Below are 16,389 nucleotides of genomic sequence, written 5' to 3'. Positions count from 1 at the left end.
CTCATTGCTGCCAGTGGTTTAATTTTTTAAGCTACTGGGGTCACACACAAAAGAGTGTGGATGTTGCAACATGAGACAGTAGAATGATAGAGAGTTTCAGATTTCTGGACAAGTAGTCATTAGGCCATGTCTATGTACTAATAAACTTCTCATGTAAATCGCGTTCTCTGTCATGTTTTTTTTTTTTTTTTCCTTAATGTACATCTATAAGTGACAAAATGGTGAATAAATAAACCCACAGATGGTTTTATCTTAATGGCTGCATCATGGGATGCCTCGTTAGTTTCATGTCTGTGCTACGCAAGGAACACTGGCTTTACTGTGGGCATCTGGCTGGCAGTTCCTCGGGGGTTTGTCACACACATAATCCAAGCATCCCAGCTGTGTTTTCAGTTCTCTGCTGTATAATTTGGCATGGAAAGATGCTCTTGGGCCAGCCTGATCCTTTAGGCAATTCTGTGAGCAGCTAGAAGAGAACTTGTACATCCCAAAACTCTGTTATCTGCCGTGACTCCCTTCTTTCATTTAGATTGATTGATTTATCAACCATTTTCTCTTTTTCATTTTGATTAGTGATATTTAGAATTATTGTAAAACAGAAGAGGCTTCATCTTAACTAAAAGTGTTGACATAATGAGATAAAATATATAGTGGAATAATACTTAAATAATGAGATCCCTACTCAATTCAATCACAAGTATTTTTTTTTTTTTTGTATTTTACCTCACCAAATTAAAATAGCAGCTAATGTGCAGTTTTTATCAATGCCTTCCTAATTTACCATACAAAGACAAATCCTCTCAGGTTAAGTGTCTATAAAGTATGTCTGGGAGAATGCTTAGGTTGAACTCATGAGGTCAATAATTTATTTATGAATCTTCTGTAGCTTCTTGGATGTTGCAGGGACATGTAGTAAAAACAACAGACGACAGCAAAAATATGCCTTTGCAATATGATGGAGCATATAAAATATATAAAAATGGAAGAAAGTATAAAGAGGGTAGTATCAGATGAAATCAGGTGAAATATGACTTTTGCTTTCTCATACTTGCAGAGTGCTGATTTGATGCTCATGAACTTGTGTATTAGTAAGATTTTCTGTGATAATTTTGAATAGCAAACAACGCGCAAAACTTCAATGGCTTACATCAAAAAGTTTTCATTTCTTATTCACAGGTCTGCAGGATAGCAGAGGCATCTCTTCTCCAGGCCCTGTGTGCATTAGGTGTGTTCAATATATCCGGCATTCTGAGATCCAGATGAAAAAACACTGGCATATTTTTCTCATGGCAGAAGGGAATAAATAAGAGACCAAATCAAAATGTGTAAGCATGCATATATATAGCTGCTGTGTGAAAAAAAATGTATGCCATATCCTATCTCATTCCCTTGGTCAAAACTAATCACATAATCAAGCCAGTATCAATGGGATGGATGCTTATAATCCGTAACATAATGGATGTTAGGGTGAGGAGAATGGATATTTGTGGAATAATAGTACAATCTACCCACAATTTGTTTTCTGGACAACAAATATTAACTTCTTTTTCTCTGCCTACAGAATGTATTCACCCGTACTCCAAAGAACACGTTCCCCCCGCCTCAAAGTTGTACACTTTTACAGCATCAGATTTAAGTCTTAAATCTTGTGATAATCTCTACATCATGTTTTCTCTTCAGTCCCAGCATTCAATCATGGAACACGAAAGGATAATCTTTATAAAGAAGAAGTTTCCTAGTCACCTGTATTTAGCCCCAAAGTCAATACCATGAATTTTAGATTTTCTTTCAAGCAGCGACTTGACTGTCAAATCAATTAAGTGGGGAATTACACTCCTCCCAAAGAAGGTGTGAGGAAAAAGTAAATTTTTTTGAGCAGTAATACAATGTACCTCAAATGATTAAGTAGGTTGTAGTTGTGGAATTCAGGGGAAAAAAGTTTCTATACTTACCCTGAGAAAGCTATTACCTTTAAAATGGTCTCATTTCCTTTGATAATTTTCTCAATGCCATTCATGGTCCTCTTGGTCCTGGCTCCACATAAAGTTTGCTTTGCTAAAAAATTCCTTGCTGAAAAGAGCTGGGAAGATCTGGAACCAAATTATATAAATCATTTGAATTGTAGGACACAGATAGTTATTCTTCTATTACATAGAAGACATAGAAGAGATGATTTTCAATGAAGCAATCATGCAAGATTCAGGATTACATTCAGAATCACAAAATTAGCATTATTAGTTACTTGTTGTGAAATTGTGATTTTTAAATTAAATATTCTTACGTTTCTGTGATTAGTAAGAAGGCGAAAGAGGAATAAAAACCAAAAAGAATGTCAACTATTGAGAGTTATGATTACTTGGATTTTGTTATTTGTGATGCTTGTTGACACCGTATAATATGGTTTCATAATTTTTTATGGAATAGTAGAAACAAAGCAAAGGAAATATGAATGCAAAGAAGAACTTAACAGAAAATTTATGTCTAGTGGCATTTCATAAATATAAAGCTTGTTTAAAGAGGATTGTCTGGAGTCCAAAGGTGGGCTAATATGTCTCTTAATAGCAGCATTACATGTTAAAATACCAATCAAAAGGTAAAATGTATGACTGTGAATCACTAAGCAATCATAGTTATAATGCTTTTGGCATAATTTTTGTCATTATAGACTAAAATTATTTTTATGCTAATGACTTTCTCAAAAGATGATTATAAAAGAAGTAAATATAAACTGCTAGAAATACAAATGCTTTTCTATTTTATGATTTTTTTTCTTTCATTTGTACTTAGATGATTTTCATTTATCCCTGCACAGGTGTTTCAACCTTTATAATGGATTTGATTCAATTCAACCAGTATTTATGTAACCCCGACCATGGAAGGAACACCTTAAGGACAAAAGTAGCCTTTTAATTGAGTGATACTATAGTCCACTGGGGAGAATACAGGCATTTTAGCTTGCTTTTGAAGAAACCATCTTACTCATCTTCTAAGTTGAAGAAAGAACTAATCAATGTTATAATAAAGTAGTAGTATTCCAATAAAGATTTTGACAAGGTAAATTTCAGCTCCTTTCCCTGCCAGCCTACTAAAATGCTAAAATGCTCAGGGTTTTGGATCCAACATCATGAAATGACACTGCTCAGAGAGTGTCCTGTGGTAGCCTATTTATTTTATAACCTATTCAGCAGAAATTGTTTCCGTGGTTGCCAGCCACTGTGCGTGTGCTAACTCTGTGACTTGGCACAGCAGTGCTTCCATTTGACTTAATTTAAACATGCCTCTTTTCCAACTATCACTTCCATTAAAGCCTCAAGCCTTTCCGAAAATGGGGCTGGACAGAGCATCGAACTTGCCATTCAAATATCCAGGTTGTAGTTCAGGGTTCATGACTGTGTGGCTTGCCTTGCATTGTTTTTTAACCTATTGAAAAGAGTATCGATACATCTCTTTTCAAGGTTCTTTCACCATTTTTTCATCCACTCTGTATCACTTCCCTTCTTCAGTCTCTACTGTAAAGTGCAAAAGTCATCCAGCTTCAGAGTCTTTTCATCTGTCCTTACTTTTCCCTCTGTTTGCTCCTCAGGTCTTTACCAAAGTGCCTGGTTAGGTGTTCTGAGGATGGCAGAGACTAGTCCTACTGTGCTCTGTGTGGAGTTCTGGATAATGGCTTCCCAAGCCACGGCAGTGTAATGGGGATGACTCTCTTGGTGGTCCTGGGTAGTTACCACTGGAGAAACTTGTATATAGTTTTATGTAATAAAATGATGGGGTGGGCTAGCCACACTATAACACAGTTCTAGTGATCCTGCCCTAGTTTCACTGGAACACTCCAGGCCTGGTCTGTGTGGAAATTTAGCTCAGAGAGAAGAGTACTGTTGAACTTGATGTTTGGCAAACTTCCATCAGACACATGCTGTCTTCAACATTTCTACCATTAATTCCTTACTTAGCGTTTGTTCAATTTGTTGACCATGAGTTCTATTATTTACTTAATGGTTTTTCTTTAAAATGATATAAATTATTCACTATTTTATTGTCTTATTCAAGCAGTAATATTTATAAAATCATTGTTTTCAGTGTGCTAATTATACAGATTTCTTAATATATGTAAAATAAATATATAACTATTTATCTTATTCCATTTGGCTATTATAACAAAAATATCATAATCTGGGTCACTGAATGACAGAAATTTATTTCTCACAGTTCTGGAGGCAGGGAAGTCCAAGATCAAGAGGCTGAAAGATTTAGTGTCTAGTGAGGGCCTCTTCCTCATACATGGCACCTTCTGACTGTGTCTCCACATGGTGGAAGGAATGAACAAATGCCTCTTTAACAAGGGCACTAATCCCATTCACGAGAGGGGAGCCCCCTGCCCTAATCATCTTCCAGAGTCCCCACCTCTTAATACCCACAATATTGTGGATTCGGTTTCAACATGTAAGTTTTGTGGGGAACAAACATTCAGACCATAGCAGTATTAAATCTGTAAAAATCTATATCTAACCTTAAACCACCTCAGTCACCTTTGGGAAACATTGATTTAGTCTTGGTGATATTTGACTGTGTGCTGGCTGGAGAATTAGGTATCTGAAGGAGGAAATAATAATGGTTAGTGGAGTCTCCAGTCTTACCAGTTCTGTAGCACAGCAGGATAAATTATGTTTTTATGCTTTACATTATTTTAAAAATGTTTTGGACAAATTATAATAGTAAAAATAATTATGGGGTCCATATAATTATAATGGTCCATATAATTTTGGGGCCCACATGATGTTATGAGATTATATATATATATATATGACCTATCCATCCATATATATATACACATACAGTGTGGAATGAGTGAATCAAGCTAATTAACATATCAATAACCTTAAATACTTTTAATTTATTCCTCCTAAGTGCAACTTTGTACCTTTTGACCAACATCTTCCCATTGCTTCCACTCTTCCGCCTCTGATAACCACTGTTCTGCTTTCTACTTCTATGAGATGGATTGCTTTAGATTCCACATAGAAGTGAGAACATGTGGTTTTTGTCTTTCTGTGCCTGGCTTAATTCACTTATCATAAAGAAAGGCACATTCTTGAGAGGTGGTTTGACATTGTGTTTAAGAACACAGATGCTAGAGCCAGATTGCCTGGGCTGAAATACCAGCTGTCCACCCTTTTGCTGCATGTATGACCTTGGGCAAGGTACTTAACATCCTGGTGCTGCAGTTTCCTTATCTTTAAAACTGGGGACAGCTGTAGTGTCATAAAACATTCGTGAGGATGAAATGAGTTAATATATTAAATCTTTCAAAACAGTGCTGGATACATGGTAACTATTAATTGTCGTTATTATTGTTATAGTTATTCTCCTACGAGCAAGAAGGCCAAATTAAGTCCCAGGGTTTTCGATAACATTATCCAGTGTGAAGACCTAAGTTTAGCTTTAACAGTTCAGCTTTCATTTTACTAAAACACCAGAGCCGATATTTGGGTCCTTTTTTAAAAAAATAAGCTCATTTGGACTTATTTTGTAATGGTTAGGCTGCTGCTGGTAAGACTTTATGCATTCCCTTTTCTTCTCCTCTAAAGAGCCAATGAAAAGATTTCATATTTGAAATTTTCTCGTTTATTACTTTACAGTGTGACTTACAACAATAAATATAATCAAGGTTTAAAAGTTTAAACCAATAAAATACTGTCTATACTCCAACCATAACTTTTTAAAACATACAATGCAGAATGCATAATATTTTAATTTTTTGGTGACACATTGAAGAATGATATTCCAGATTATATTATTCACACAATGAATCAATAGAGCATTAACTTGTTTAAATGCTGGAATAAAGAAAGAAAATTTACCATGTCCAAGGCTTTTTGGTTAATTGTGCACATTAATATAAGTGCAATAAAACAAATCATACCTTATTATTTTAACCTTAAAGACAATAAATACTACTTGGTGTGAAAAAAAATATGTTCTCTCGTTCGAACGCTCTACTTTTACCCTGTGACTGCCATCAGAGTTCCCTCCGTGAGTGGAAAGCGATGTTTGCCAGATGATTGTAGCCTATTCCCCACAGAGCGTTACTTTCTGAGGCAGGAACTCTCTTGGAAGGTTATCCGGTGACTTCCTTAGGTGTGCAGGAAATGGAAGCAGAGTGTGGACTATTTTCTTGTCCTCTACTGGTCCTGAAGCCTCAAAATGGCACAGCTGGTGTTTAAGCCGGAAAGAAACACCTGTTTCCCTCTGGTACATGTTTTTTTGCCTGCCTTTTCAGTCCTCTTGAAAGCTTTCATTATGCATATTTTGAGTGTATGCTAAGATCTCTTATGGGTAACTCATGAAAGAAGTGGTTCTTTGTAACATTTACGCAATATCTGGTGTAAAAGAGGATAATGCAGCTAAAAGGGGATGCAGACAACAATCCACTCCTTTACGTTTAATTACGAGAAGTGGTGCCATATGGCTGCCGATGTATGGGCACAAAGTGAGTTATCTACACATGTCACTGGAAAATAAGAAGGGGGTAGAACAGGCCGGGCACGGTGGCTCACGCCTGTAATCCCAGCACTTTGGGAGGCCGAGGCGGGTGGATCACAAGGTCAGGAGATAGAGACCATCCTGGCTAACACGGTGAAACCCCGTCTTTCCTAAAAACACAAAATATTAGCCGGGTGTGGTGGCGGCGCCTGTAGTTCCAGCTACTTGGGAGGCTGAGGCAGGAGAATGGCAGGAACCCGGGAGGCAGAGCTTGCAGTGAGCCGAGATCGCGCCACTGCACTCCAGCCTTGGCGACAGAGCGAGGCTCCGCCTCAAAAAAAAAAAAAAAAAAAAAAAAAAGGAGGTAGAACAAAACTTCTGCAGTGAAGGCTCTGCAAAGAAACTTTATTAAATAAAATTGACAACTTTGGTGTTGAGTTGGAAAATGATGTACCAGACATGGTCCTTGTTCTGGGTGAACTTACCTTCTCGTTGAGAAGGCAAAATAAGTACATGTGAGCAGCTAAGTAATTTGAAAAGTTAAATAGTATGAACAGTTCCAGAAGGTAGATTTTATTCAAGTACTAAATGAATAAGTTTTATCCATCTGGAAAAGGAAAGAAAGAAAGTGGCCTGATGTGGCTTATTTGAGAAAAGAAGAGACAATTTTAGGAGACTAATAACATAAGAGCCAGGCATTGCAAAGGTGGAGAAAATTATAGAGGCGCCCAGTGTGGTAAGAAAACATAAGACAGTCACTCGCTGGTGCTGGCTGATTTATGAAAGCAGGATGCGGACATGAAGTACAAAAGATAAAGAAGGTCAGAATTTGAAGGGCCACAAATGAGGGACAAAGAAGTCCAACATTTGTTCTGTAGTCCAGAGTGTAATTAAAAGCTTTAGAGCAGAAGAATATGTAAAAGCCTGAGCATGTTTTTTTAATAGGACCTTCTGATGGTCGCATTAAGCATTTTTTTCTAATTTTGCACTAGATTTTCTGCAAGTATATTCCTATTAACATCCGAAGAAAATTTTAAAAATTAGAATACTGAATATATGATAAATCTATATTTTAGACAAAACAATATGTTGATTATGAAGATTGTCTGTACTGGGCTGGAGGAGACTAAACCTAAACCCCAATTAACCCTTTGGATTGGCTACAGGCATATCTGCAATGAAGTAATTCCTGTTATTGTCTATAAAATTTAAGGGTTATTTTGTTATAAAAGAGTTAAGAAGTAGTAGTCACCAAGGATAATATGATCATATAATTTCTTATAAAATAGAAGAATCTGTCACACATGCAGCCAACTGAATGCATTCCACTTATAATAAATTACGTGTTCCAAACAGGTTTTCTACTAAAACTTATTGAAAATAGCATTTGGTTGCTATGACAACCTAGAACAGCAATTGGAAACCAGAACACTAAAGGTGAGACAGAAAAGACAGACAAATATTTAGCTAAATTGTATTCCTTTTTAATTCTTATAAATCCAGGGAGGAATGGAAACTTTTATCATGTTCAAAAATGAATAGTTTTCTACCTTCACGTCATATAGATTTAGAATGTCCAGTGTATTTACATCTGTTGGTTATTAAGTAAGATGAATCAATTGTCCTCCTTTTTTTTTTTTTTTTTTTTTTGGAATCTCAGAAGTCTTTTCATCTATGAGCTTTGCATTAGTACATTCTCATGATGCTATAAAGAACTGCCCAGGACTGGGTAATTTATAAGCGAAAGAGGTTTATTGACTCACAGCTCCATATGGCTGGGAAGGTCTCAGGAAACTTACAATCATGGCAAAAGGAGAAACAAACATGTCCTTTTTCACAGGGCAGCAGAAAGAGAAGCATGAAAGCCGAGTGAAGTGGGAAGATCCTTATAAAACCATTAGAACTTGTGAGAACTTACTTACTATCATGAACTATCATGAGACTAGCGTGGGGGAAAACTGCCTCCACGATTCAATTATCTCCCACAGGGTCCTTTCCATAACACATGGGGATTATGGGAACTACAATTCAAGATGAGACTTGAGTGGGGACACAGCCAAACCACGTCTATCAAGCTTTGATTACTTTTTCTAGCTTTTGAGCATTTAGACCCTTAGCTCAGGATATTATAGCTATTTATTGATTGAAACTGTGACTTTCAAAGTATGTTTTATGAATCCTAGGAGTTTCACAAAATATCTCTAAGGTTTCTTTGGAAGGAAGTCTGGTTATATGGCCACTGGACTCCAGTGTTTTCTGTGTCTTTTAGGTTTTAAGACCTCAGTACCACACTAGAAATTATAATGGTGCAGCTCAGAAAGTGAGCAGGCAGTTTCATAATTCAAAAAATTTTGTGCAATTTGATTAAAAATTTGTAAAATATTTTAAATCCCAACAATTTTGACATGAATTTCAGATAACTACTTGAACAATAAATGACAGAGTTTCTACTTCTTCTTCATTAAGACATCCTCAATGAAAATGTACTTATATTAACATTCAAATAGATAAAATTGTATTTCGTATTGTAATTTGTAGTCTTTTTAAAAATCTTAAAAATCAAAAAATCAATTATTGACTTCCTAGTATGCAAGACACTGTTAGGCATTAAGGATACAGAATATTTTACAGTATAGTATTTTTCCTATAGGAGACTGGTGTGTCCACATAAGGAGGCATAATTTATACAGCTAACTATTGGAGAAGAAATATGCTGTGAATTTTAAAAATCAGAGCAAGAAAATATTTTTGTGGAAATTAAAAAATAAGCTTCGTGTAGGATGTGAAAATCAACCACATGTTAAATATCAGGGTATGAACTGCACCGTTCTGGGCAAATTAGTACTTTGTCAGGCGACACAAGATGTGTGGTTACCATATTATTGGAAGATGTTACCGGTGGGAGCATGTAGCAGTGTGGAAGTAGAAAAGCAAAATTTAGACTATCTGTCTAGGAATATATATCTGCATTTATCTCCACTCTCTCAGAAAAAATTACGTATAGCTAAAGTAAGGGCTGCTCAGTGACTTCTGCAGAATAGGAAGGAAACATTAACCTAAGATTCTAGAATGCAAGGTACATGGATTACTCTTGAAAACCTCCCCTTTGCAAGCCTGACATCCTTGAGTGTTAGCAAAGGAAAGGAAGTTATTGGGGGCCTTTTCAGAATTGCCAAAGCCTTCTTTCATCTCCTTCACAGGTTTAAGGAAGTGTGGAAGAAAGGAGAATATTCTTCCTGTGTTGGTTGCAGTTCTTATTATACACCCCTCTTCTCTCCCACCCTTGTCACTCTAGAGAATAGAAAAGGAAAGGGGAAAAAATCTCTAAAACCTGGATGCAGGTGAAGATTAAAAAACATTAATTCAGAGATTCAGTTTTGGATATTTACCAAATACATAGCAAGTATTCTCCACCTACTGTTTGTTAATTAAAATTAACCCAAATTTCCCACCTACTGTTTATTTATTGAATAAACATAAACATTTCCCACATACTGTTTATTTATAGTAGGTGAAGAATAAAACCACCTACTGGTGGAGAATAAACTAGCTCAGAGCTTACAACCTAGTAGAGACAGACAAACGTTAAATAAGTACACCCACAGTTTTAACAGAATAAGTACAATACGTGCTCAATGAATGTTTGTTAAATTATAGATGCAGTCATAGAAAAAACTGGGGGAGCATAAGCAGAGGTGGACTTAGATTATTAGTCAGGGAAAGCCTTTCTGCAGATTGAGGTAAGGACAGAAAGACAGTATCTTCACTTCCTTTATGATTGTCCCAAAGCTTCTCAGCACTCTGAACTATTAACTTGGGTTAGAGAAAACCAATACAGAGTCTGGAATAGACACCAGAGTTCTAGCGGTCCTTAACATGTTAGAATAAACCATGTAGACTGATGCGCATATTAGTCCATTTTCATGCTGCTGGTAAAGACATACCCGAGACTGGGAAGAAAAAGAGATTTCATTGGACTTACAGTTCCACAGGTCTGGGGATGCCTCAGAATCATGGCGGAAGGCGAAAGGCACTTTTTACATGGTGGTGGCAAGAGAAAATGAGAAAGATGCAAAACAGGAAACCCCTGATAAAACCATCAGATCTCGTGAGACTCATTTACCACCATGAGGACAGTATGGGGAAACCGCTCCCATGATTCAAGTTCTCTCCCAGTGGGTCCCTCCCATAACATGTGGGAATTATGGGAGTACAATTCAAGATGAGATTTCGGTGGGGACACAGAGCCAAACCATACCAATGTGATTATGTGAAAGTTCAGGGAGGGATTGCTGTGGATGGGTGGTGGAATTGATTAGAGTATTAAGAGTGTAGGTCTAGCTTTATCCTCCATTTTATTCCCAAGAAGTAATATTTTTTTCCAGAAGTCTTTACAGTAACAAGTAAATGAGTCTCAGCACAGATGGGCCTGAGTCCACTATGATTATCCTAGTCTTGTAAGAAGAAATATATATATATATATTTGTAATTGTCATCTTATTCAACATCAAAACTATTTAAACAACAAAAACATTATTTCTGATTTTTTAGTGCCAGATTAAATGACTCTTACCTATTTGAGAAGACAGGAGGTACATGACTAAGGTATTCATGATGATTTCGTAGCTCTCTGACGTTCTTTAACACTCTTGAAAATTAAGGCTACCTTATGAATTTTTGTGTCTATTCTTTGGAGAGAAATATAGCATCCATTTCTTACTGCAACACTCTCAGTTAATTTTTTTTTTCTGTTGTAAAGGATCAAGTAATAGAAAAAGACTTACTTTTGTTATGTTTTTCCCTTTCTGTTCAGATTTATTTTATAGGAGTTTCTTTGGAATGTAGTATATTTATACCTTTATTGCAGACAAATAATAACTTTTCCTTTTAGAAAGGTAATCTAGAGGACAAAGAAACTTTTATGGATGCTGATATCTATGACTTATCTGACAGAGTATTCCTTATTATTTCCAAAATTTCTGTATTGCTGTCCTGCATTATACACATGCATTTGGCATGTGAGCTATTTACGCTTAGAAACAATGTATGAAAGAGCAGCAGAGTGACAGATGTAACTCCAGAAGGATATTTAAATTGATTTTTTTAATAAACCTTTGTTTTTTTTCCCTCGAATTCCCTCTAACTTTGTATGTCATCTCACATAATACAGTTTATTACTATTATGGCTGGCTTTGGCACCATTGTTTCCTAGTCATTTGATATATTTGGAGAAACATTTAATATTTATGAATGCCACAAAGGAACATTTTACATTTTTTAGGTCTTTAGCTATTCCTTTCCTTTGCACTCTTTCCCTTTTAGTAAAATGAAACACTTTTATAGAAAATATCTTTATTTGTCAAATATTCATTTACAGTTTTATGGTCTCTTAGTTGGATTATCTTTTACTCAACCTGGCCCTCAATTTTATTTTGCTTTATTTGGATTTTTCATTTTTGTGGCATCTGTGATATGTTGATTTATTACTCAAAGGACCATAGAACATTTTCAGGACTCCCATTTTCTGGATAATTTGGAAATTAAACGAGGATATAGTCACTTATTATAAATCAAACCATTGTCATTTTTATAGGAAAAAATAGAAGAGAATGAGAAAGGGAGGGAGGAAGGGAAGAAAATAAAAAGAGATGAAGATGTTAAGTTTTTTACTTTAGTGAAATAAATTGTAAAGCTGAAAAGGACTGTAGAAATTATCTAGCATAGCGATTTCCAACTTCTTTGAGTATAAAGCCCTATTTTTAACATATAAATTTTTTTCAGACCTCGCATAATAGCAATTGTTCTTTTGGTAAATATTGATCAGAATATATGGGAAAGGATTTATAAATTAAGTGACATTTTACAATTAAATTTACATTTCATTAGAACCATAACATCTATGTATATTTGGAAAATTAGTGCAAATATACAAATAACATTCTGGCTGGGGGGAACAAAGATTAACATTTGGAAAGTCTATGAAATAACAGTATTTCTGCAATAGAATCTCATTTAGTCAGGAAACACAGAACTTCTTCAATTTTTTCTTTTTGTATTTATAAAGTGAAAACCAAACAGATGAGGAAAGTTGCCCAAGATCAGATTAATGAAAAATTTAGATTAATGTTTCTGCTAGCCAAATAATTTTACCATAATACAATATCACCCCCAATAAGGAGTTAGTCAATTATGTATCCAATAACTCAGATCAAACCCTTGAGGCAAGGGTGACTTTAGCTTACACAGTTTTTGTTTGATTATCTCAATGTTGTTTGGTTGTATTAACGTATATTAAGACCAGATTTAGTAATTAAGCTGTGATTAGAATAAAAAGTATTGGCTTATACTAGATTGCCAGCAACAGAAACAGATTTCATTGCTTTCAATTAATAAAGAAGCATTACAAAGAAATTTTAATTTACTGAGTTGATGGTTAAACATGCACATATGTTTATATGATTCTTTAGATCTGATAGGATATATTCCTAGTAATGGAGTTCTATAAATATTTTTAATTCATCACCTGAATGATCAGACCATGCAACAGAATAGTTACGAAATTTTAACTTCAAGTTATACAAAATCATGTATAATTCTTTATTATATTTCTGATATCGTTATGAACAATGAAATTCCCCTAGATAGCTCTGCAAAAACTGCCTTCTGGGATTATGGGGAAGGTGGAACTGGCTCCTGAATGAGGTAGATCATGTATTCTACCGCATAGACATGTTTTGAAAAGAACAAGTAAATCTCAGGGGAATCTGGCCAACTGCTTATCCTTACATTTAAGCCAGTTACACACCCACACAGATGCCAAGGTGTCATCTCTAAAATATCGGGAGGGAAAACCTTGGATTCAATGCTCTCTTACTGGAAGTGATAACCAAACATTACTCAGAAAAAAAAAAAAAAAGAAAAACGTTCTGCTTATTGCTGAAGTGGTTATGGAGTAATGATTTTACTTTTAAACTTTCAAATATTTATTTTTCTATGTCTTGACAATACTATTGATAGTGCTCAGGAGAATCGTTGACTGTCATTAAATAAAGTGTGATAGAATAAATAATGTTGGTTGGTTAATGTTGGAATCTGAAAACATCTCAAATTTATTAATATAAAGTTGTAATAATTTTAAACATTGTAACAAATCTCCTCTGAAGATCATATTTGTCACTTTTCCATCTGGAGCACAAATGAATGAAGCCTGCTGTGACTTAGGCTGAAGCCACTGTATTGAGTTGCCCAAGTGAAGAGCCACTGAGTGCAGATCAGTGGCTGGGATTTAGGCTGTCTTTCCTTGAGACATATTAATGGGCACATGAAGCAGATGCTCACTGGGAATTGCAGACATTTGAAACTGAGTGGGGAGAGCGAAGGAGTTCGTGGTATATTGGGGATATTATATAGATTCCATAGTGTACTCTTAAGATTCCTGATATCACTTTTGAAAATGTTGGATTCCAAATATTGTTTCTCTATTAATGTTTCAGAACCTCTGGAGATTCAGTGATGGACTTATTCCTGAGATTCCTTTGTGGCCACTTTTACTGAGATCATCTTTCTATTTGGGGGCTTGAAGAGAGTGATGCATTTCAGGTGTTGAATAGAGGCTGAGCTCCTTAGCCTAATCAGTTTGAAGTTCTCATTTGAACCTTTTTTTTTTTTTTTCAAGTGGACAAAGACCGTTAACCTGTGGGGGACTTTTCTCCTGACTGCCAGTCATATGATCTTGTTTGGTATCAGCTGACCTGGGGCCCAGCTCCAGACATACACAATTCCTCACATAACCCTAAAGTCTCTTCTCTTGCTTGCCCTGGAAAGAACCCTTAATTTCTGGATCGATTTGCAAACAATTCTTAAACTTCTGATTTTGTTTGGTTAATTTGGAACTAAAATATGTCATCAGAAAACCATGTGTCTCCTATGACACCTTACGCATATCCACAAGAGGGAAAATTTAAAAGCCCTCGTTAATAAAATTATTGAATGTTTTGTTGCTTTCCCCCAACTCCCAATAACCTTGTAACATTTTTCCAAAATACAATTTTGTTGAAAATTTTAAATTTATAGCCCCTACTATACTGTATGAAAAAAAAAAAAAGAAAGAAACGAAGAGAGATTTCCACCAGAGCTCTCCAAAGAGCCTGTCTATGTCTAGTACCACTCACATTTTATGTTACGACAACTCAAACTGTGATCTCCGAATTTAGTGATGACCCATCCAGATGTTTTGAAGTCACGGAGACACAAACAAAAAAAGCTGTTCTTGTCAGCCAGTCCCCTTAAAAACATTAATCTAAAAAGAACCTGTAATAATTCATTTTCCTGATGTGTCAGACAACATCCAGAATAACTGCTGAACAGCCTTAGTTAATGAATGTGGCCAACTTAAACTGATATAATTCTAGCCTAAAGATAAGAAACTGTATGTTAGGAAGTCTGTGCAACCACATTGAGGATACAGTTATTATTAGAGTTATATATATATTATAGCTTATATATAATATATAACTATAGTTATATATTTTACATATATATATATATCACTTCTCTTACTGGAAGTGATAACCAAACATTACTCAGAAAAAAAAAAAAAAGAAAACCTTTCTGCTTATTGCTGAAGTGGTTATGGAGTAATGATTTTACTTTTAAACTTTCAAATATTTATTTTTCTATGTCCTGGCAATACTATTGATAGTATCAATACTATTGATAGTAAAAGGAAGTGATAGAATAGATGTGTGTGTATATATATATATATATATATATATATACAGTTGTATATATTACAGTTATATAATATTATATAATATATTATTAGACTTCCTGAATTACTAATACCATGAAGATCCTGACAAAAAATGGCTTCGTTCTTGGTAGCTTTTTAGGCATGAGAGACATTTGGGCCTACTGACATGTAGGAATCTATATCTAGTGCTTATGTTGTAATGTACTGAGATTCTTTCCCAAAGAGGGACCTGTTTACAGTAGCTCTGGACTGCATGAGTAACTGAGAGTAGGGTGGCATGAAAGGGGAAAGGAGATCCCCTTCAGAATCCTAGCTCTACAGGTATTTGGAGAAGCCATGGGAATCACCACCATCAACCTTTTCTGCTGCTGGAGAATTCCTGCCAATATGCCTCCAAATGAATGTCTCATCTTCTATGCTAGCCATGACACTTGATTCGCCCTTCCATTACAGCATTTATACACAGAATTATTATTTTATTTCTTTCTCTGCACTGAACTGTGAGCCCCTGGAAGACAGCTCTCCTACCATGGCTATGTCCAGTGATACTCTTTGACATGGTTTCCAGGGCTGAGCTGTAGCTCTATTGCCTGGAGGCATATCAGTTTTCCATTTTTTGTTCAGAATCCCAGCAGTGCCTGTTTTCTGTGAATAATTAGCTAGTGTGAAAGCCACAGAATCCATAGCCTCTACAAGGTCCAAATGTATTAACTGCCCATGGTTCTGCAATAAATTTGTGTTTTTAAAGTGAATGTAAGAAAAAGGAAGTGATAGAATAGACATTATTATAGTTATTTTAGGATTCTATTTCTTCTTCTTCTTCTTTTTTTTTTTTTTTTTGAGACAGGATTTTGCATGTCCCCAAAACTGGAATGCAGTGGCTGGATCATAGCTCACTGCAGTGTCAAACTCCTACCTCAGCCTCCCAAATAGCTGGGACTCCAGACCCAGCTAGAATCCTACTGTCACGAGTAGAGTGCATTTAATCATCTTTAAGGTCTTTCCAAATGCTAAAATTTCTGATTCTGGAAGATATGTCCTTATTGTATCAGTATTCAATTCCTTTTTCCAATAAAAGAGTCCAACAGATGTTTACAGTGTACCCGTGGCTTATGAAACCAAAGACAGCAGGAAGTTAGAGGAAAATGTACTTCCTA

The 16,389-nt window shown here is 35.6% G+C and overlaps 1 protein-coding gene across 3 annotated transcripts in view; it reads left to right on the top strand.

The window, feature by feature from the left end:
• The window catches only part of CHODL (chondrolectin), a 457,020-nt gene that overhangs the window by 417,482 nt on the left and 23,149 nt on the right, over positions 1-16,389 (top strand). The window lies entirely within an intron of this gene.

Source organism: Chlorocebus sabaeus, chromosome 2 (genome assembly GCF_047675955.1).
Source record: "Chlorocebus sabaeus isolate Y175 chromosome 2, mChlSab1.0.hap1, whole genome shotgun sequence".
In the NCBI taxonomy this organism is placed as follows: domain Eukaryota; kingdom Metazoa; phylum Chordata; class Mammalia; order Primates; family Cercopithecidae; genus Chlorocebus; species Chlorocebus sabaeus.
This window is presented reverse-complemented; position numbering and strand designations above follow the sequence as displayed.